Genomic DNA, 6,592 nt, shown 5'->3' with positions numbered 1-6,592 from the left:
TGAGTGTCAGAAAAACAATAGTAGGGGTAGAGAGAAAAGAACAAATTGTAAACAAATCATACAGTCCTTCACGGGATTTAAAAATGTCCTCCTGTCTTCATGCAACCACACAGGGATCACTGCAGAAGACAGCTGGCTGAATGTCCTGATTACAAAGAGAATAGAAAGCTGTGGCACCACACAGGCAGCATTAGCTGTGGTATGGGAAGGAAGAAAAGCTTTATATAGGAATCATTCAAAAATTTTGTATTTACTTTTCTTTTTTTTTCAAAACTAAAAACAGAAGTTTTTATTGAGTTCTTTAAATTTCTGCCCCATGTTTTTCTTCTTACTGGAAAAGTTTTTAATCAACCGTTCCTAATTTGACCAATATTTTTAAAAAGCAAAGATATTTTGTAAATGTGTCACAGACACGGGTGACAGAACCCTACTTTTTGTAGAGGACCTTCATCTGAATAAAGTCATGAGCTTTTCAGTAAGCCTCCACCAAGTCTTCTGGTAACTCTGCAGAAGCAAGCCCACCATGGTCCGTGGGAGATGGGTTAGACAGACAGATGTTCTTTCAGTTTTTCCATGATTTCATTCATCTTGTCACCTGGAATTAACATCACAGTTCGCAGGGGCTTCATTGGCACATCATCAAAGGACCATCGGCCTCCCAGACACCTGTCGCTCTCCTCCTGCACTGAGTAGCTGAACTTCAGGATTGCTTCTCGTAGAAGAATTCTTCTTCCGCATTTGCAAACATTAACTCCTCTTTGTTTTGGCTGCTCCGTCTCTTTTTGGAACCGCTTTTTCCTGCTTCCACAAACGTCTTGCTAATCAGAAGGTAGAGGTGACACTTCCCACATGGCGTGTTAGTTTTGTGTGCCTCTGCTAGTTCTTTCTGAAGCTGCTGGTGCATGGGCAGCGCAATCTGTGGAGGAACGTTAATGAACCTCTCGCTCAGCAGAAAGCCCACAGGCCTGGCGGTGTCATTGAAGAGCCTGTCCAGCTGCTCAACCGTGCTCTTCTCACAATTCTTCTCACAGAGGCGCAGAATCAACTCCTTAATTTGCTCAGCGCATGGGGTACCCTTTCTTTCAGTTAAATTTGAGAGACTTATGAAACCAAAAATCTCGTCTTCATCCACATCGTCATCGCTGTCTTCTGAAACATCAGTTTGCTTAACCACACTCCCGATATGGTTCTGCTGAATTAAGAGATCTGTGAGTTCTGCAGTGTTCACAGGGGCTTTTAGGAAAAGCTGCTGTAGTTAACTTCTTAATTCCATCATAATCATTATCTGAAATAGAATAAGCTTCAAATTCAATATTCACTTCCTCATTGATGACCTCGTCCTCTTCATCCTCTTCTTCGTCACTGTCGTCTTCATCCACCTCCTCCACTTCATCCTCCTTTTCCTCATCGCCAAAAATTTTGTATTTAAATACACTAAACAAAGTGTCTAGGCAGGGATTGCATACTCGGCAATCAAGAACAGACATTTTGTAGATGGCAGAGGACCTGAGCAGCATGAAGTGAAGAAAAGAAGGGTCCAGATCACACTCAAAGAAAACAGAGGCTATTCTTTTGGCCATGCTGGTCAGATTTTAATCACATCCTGTGAAAAGGAATTAAAGATTTGTTTCAGGACCAATCATTTACCTTGTATAGTTTATACATAAACTTATATTGTAAATTCTTTGATTTAGAGAAGGTTGCAAAAATCTTTGACACAAAACAGTGTCCACATGACAGCATATTCTCCAATATCTTTCAAATTCAGTGTTTGTTTTCAGGGTAGCTCATTCAGTCATTTGCAATGAAAGTTTTGATTACCTTTATGAAGCCCTTGATTGTAGTTACCACATGGCTGGGTAGGCACTGTTCAATTTTTTTTTTTAACTTCTCATTTTGTATTTGGGTATATCCAATTAGCAATGTTGTGATAGTTTCAGGTGAGCAGCAAAGGGACTAAGCTATACGTATATATGTATCCATTCTCTCCCAAACACCCATCCCATCCAGGCTGCCACATAACACCGAGCAGAGTTCCATGTGTTATGAAGTAGATCCTTGTTGGCTATCCATTTAAAATATATCAGTGTGTACATGTCCATCCCAAACTCCCTAACTATCCCTTTCCCCCATCCTTTCCCCAGCAGCCATAAGTTTGTTCTCTAAGTCTGAAGCACTGCTTAATTTTTTTTACAGAATAACATACATATGTTTTTATGAGTAAAATTTTATTCTTTTATATCTCCAAGAATTGAAGTGCAGACACTCCAAATAAAATCAATTTACTTTAAATACGAAGTTAATAAGCTATATATATATATATATATATATATATATATATATATATATCAACCTAAATACTTGAGCACAAATGACATGAAATTAATTCCTAAATAATGTCCAAATAATACTCTAATCCAGTCAGATCTCATTTTAACTTGATCACATTTGGAAGACCTTCTGTTCAAATAAGCTCATATTCATAGGGATTAGAATTTAAACATATCTTTTTGGAAGATATAATTCAGCCCACTACAGATGTATATCAGAGTGAAGTGATAAGATGACAATCCTCAGTTAACAAGGTGTTACCAACAGATCAGCAATACCCTGAAGCTGATCACTGCTCACTCCTTATAAATGGTGTAGTGGAAGCATTACATTTCTAAATATTTTCAAAATGGTGAAAGATGCTGCTGATCAGGTTTGGAAGAATAAGGCGAACTGATCATGAGTAGTCGTAGTCTCTTTATTGTTTTCAGATAATAATTGAAAATTCAACTTACAAGTAAATGCAAAACAGTAAGTCCAGGGTCAATAAACCCATTGAGAGAAAACAAATCAAGTGATCATACAGCATACTAACTAGCAGTGGGATTGCTATATAAAAACCTTTGAATTATCAGGCTGCAGTATCCCTCCTTTTAAAAGAAGAAATTGATTAGGACAGAGATGGTCCAGAAAGAGAGAATACTATAAATAAGAAATAATGTTATTACCATGTAAGCTATCTGAATTGACAGCTTTGCATTTAGACCTACAGCTATAAGGAAATCGATCCATTTCAGATGGTAACCACAATAGAATGAAATTCTGTCATGGTTTGACTTAACGTGGTGAAAAATGCAGAAACCTTTTTATAATGTTCATAAGATTTTTAGATAGTTTAGTAGGCAGTTTCATCTTCCACCCTAATTAACAATAAATATTTCCAGTAAATGCAAGGGAGGTTATTTCAGAGCTTCCATTTAAATTGTAGAGCTGTTGTAATTTTACCGCTTACAGTGTTGGTCTAACTGAAGATGGTGTTTTAGAATATCATTTATGCATGATGGCAGGGTTTTTATAAAGCATCATCTACATGCACTCTATATTCAGAGAGTAATGGACTCTGCAATGAAGTTAAAAATGTGTTAGTACAATGAGTTGTTAGAAATTTAAGGATTCCATGGGTTGGTTTAGCTTGACAGCTCCACCCTCTTATGGGTGGTGTGATGGTTAAATTTTATGTGTCAACCTGACTAGTCTATGTGCCTATTTGTGTGGTCAATCATTAGTCTAGATGTTGTTGTGACCGTACTTTGTAGATGTGATTGACATCTATATCTGACTACATGAAAGAGTTGCTGTGTTGTGCTCAGTCACAAATAAAGGAGGTTACACTCCAAAATGAGGGTGGGCCTCATTTAATCAGTTGAAAATCTTGAGAGTAAAACTGGAGGTTTCCCAGAGGAGAAAGAATTCTGTCTCAAGACTGTAGCATAGGAATTCTACCTGTGTTTCTAGCCTATTGGCCTGGCCTACAAATTTTAGACTTGCCAAATGTTTCCTATTGTTTGTTTCTCTCAGGAATCCTAACCAATGCAGTTGCTTTAGACTGCTACTGAGCATCTACTTGTGGTAATGACTGAAAATGTGGCAAGCGGTACTCTGATCCCCACATCCACTGTATGATGGTATACAGAGTGATCAATCCCAGGTAGGAACAAGTTTATTTGAACACCTTTTTGTAAGCAGCGCCAGAATCTTGAAGGCCATTTCAGTTCTGTCCTTTCAACTCAGCTGTCTTCTCTTCAGCAGTATTGAAGAGTTTCTTGATATTTAAGATTTAAAAAAAAATAGGGCTTTATAATGATAACAAAAGAATACATTGAGAGTGATACTCCATACTCCAGTATATGGTTACATATAAAATACATATATACTATTCACATGTAAAATAAGCATGATCACATATATAATAAACTACTATTTTGTGGTTCTAATATCTCTCTTCCAACTTTGTAACGCAATGAATTAATAAAGCCCCATTAGTGGGAATACTTTCACTTCTGGTCCTGTCCACACCATCACTTTCATTGTCTTGGTTCTGTATGTAGACTGTTAAGCTCTTGATTCTTAATGACCTTCTATGGTATTCAGTCTCTGTATTGGCAGGTTACCTCTTTATACATTAAGGTTCTTATATTAAATGTAGATAATTCTCAGTGTAAATCTATAGTTTCCTAAGGGAGTAAAGAGTTTACATCAGCCGTATTCTCTCTTACTCTCTTGCTATCCTTGACTGGTGATTTACCAAGACATATTTCTCAAATGCCTATGCTGAGTAGTATGCAAGATAGTGGATGAATAAAACACATGTGGTTTCTTGCACTTGTCACTTTCACAACTCCTCCATAAATAAAGGCCCTGCTGAAACAGAGGTCATGTCAACCTTCTTCAGTGTGCCGCCTTCATGCCTGGGAATCCCTTGAGAAAGGATCTCTGTCTGCATTGGCACCTCTGCTCTGCTTTTGGAGGGCTTGGGATGGGGAAAACGTCTTCCTTCCTTAAGATAGTTTGGGACGTTAATGAGATTCTTTTGGTTGGTTTGGGATAGATAATTGTTTATAGTTTAAATATTTCTTATAAGCCTGTGTAGAGTAGAATTCCTGTTTCATCTCTGAACTAAAACACTGTTAACAAGTGGACTCTTAAAAAACCTTATAAATCCTCATACTGAAAGGAAGATGACTTTTTGAGAAGCAGTTGACCCTTGATCAGTGTGGGTATTAGGAGTGCCCACCCTCCATGCAGCTGAAAATCCACAGATAATTTATAGTCACTTTCTGTATATACTGTGTGGTTCTTTCTGTACATACTATGGTTCTGCAACTGCTGATTCAACCAACTGCCTATTGTATAGTATTTACTGTTTAAAAAATATCTGTGAAGTGAGCCTGTGTATTTCAAAATCATATTGCTCAAGAGTCAATGTACTATGTCCTAGGTTATCAACTATATTTTGACTTTCTCTTCTGCGCTTGAGTCCAGATTACCAGGTGGAAGAACAAGAGGGTAGTTAATTGAAATTCTTTTAAAGGAAAATAAAGCCCAAGTACAACCACTAGACTACTAAAATGTGTTCCTGTTAAGGAAGGAGTATTTGAATAAAAATTAAACTTACTTTTAAAAAAAGCCAAATTAGAAAAATTGAAGGTAAAATGAAAGGGTATCCTAAAAAATATTCTGGAAGTTTCTAGTTACAATATTCAAATTGATGATGTTAATATTCTAAAAAAATGATACCTGCATGGTTTATTATTCTCCAGGGATACCTAGTCATTGGAGTTGTGCTATTTATTGGTTAGATAGTGTTGGGGAAGTGAAAAAGAGGTACTGATAGAGAAATTAATGAGTTGCTGAATTTTCCCTGAGGTTTCCAAGTGTGTGTATACATAATGATTTTAGTAGCTTATTCTTTTTTCTTCCCACATTACTGCCAGTGTCTACTTTGTTTTTGTACAAATTTTTGTATCTCAAGAAAAATTTCCAAACAATATCATTATTTCCCCAAACTTCTCTTAAAACCTTTTGTTTTAATTTCCATTATGCATAATTTCATTTTTCTTTTTTTATTGCCAAATGTCTTAATTGAAATTTTAATAATCTCTTAGTTTTTCAGTGTTCACCAGTTTACCGTCCTACAAAATATGGATTTGATCCCTGGTGCTTTACAGAAACTACAATTGATTATTCTATTGCCTCAGAAATAAACTTAGCCTTTTCTTTCAATAGAATTCTATTAATTATCTATTATTGCCTGACAAGTTATCACAAACTTAGTGGCTTAAACTATATATAATTTATTGCACTACCATTTCTGTGGGCCAGGAATTTTGAGCACTGCCTAGCCATGGTCTTTGCTTTAGGGTGTCTCAGAAGGCTGCAATGAAATCATTAGCCAAGGTTTGGATCTCATCTGAAGGTTCAGCTGGGGAAGGAGCTATTTCTGAGTTTGCATAGTTATCGGCAGGATTCAGTTTCTTGATGCTATTGATCCAGAGGCACCAGTTGTTTGCTGGGCTGTTGACTGCTTTCAGTTCCTTGCCATGTGTACCTGTCCATAGGACAACTCACAGCACAGAATCTTGATTCATCAGAGCAACAAAGAGGAAGGTTCTGCTGGCTAGTAAAGTAGAAGTTACAGTCTAACTTCCTGTAATGTAATTATGGAAGTGCTACCCATCATCTTTGTGGTATTCAATTGATTGGAAGCTAGTTGCTAGGCCAGGTGACTCCCAAGGGAAGGAGACTACACAAGAGCATAAAT

At 37.0% G+C, this 6,592-nt stretch overlaps 1 pseudogene; it reads right to left on the bottom strand.

The window, feature by feature from the left end:
- Window positions 1-265: 265 nt before the first annotated feature.
- Window positions 266-1,580, bottom strand: LOC110141921 (BRCA2 and CDKN1A-interacting protein pseudogene; annotated as a pseudogene).
- Between the last annotated feature and the right edge of the window lie 5,012 nt (window positions 1,581-6,592).

This window comes from Odocoileus virginianus, chromosome 2, assembly GCF_023699985.2.
Source record: "Odocoileus virginianus isolate 20LAN1187 ecotype Illinois chromosome 2, Ovbor_1.2, whole genome shotgun sequence".
NCBI lineage: Eukaryota > Metazoa > Chordata > Mammalia > Artiodactyla > Cervidae > Odocoileus > Odocoileus virginianus.
This window is presented reverse-complemented; position numbering and strand designations above follow the sequence as displayed.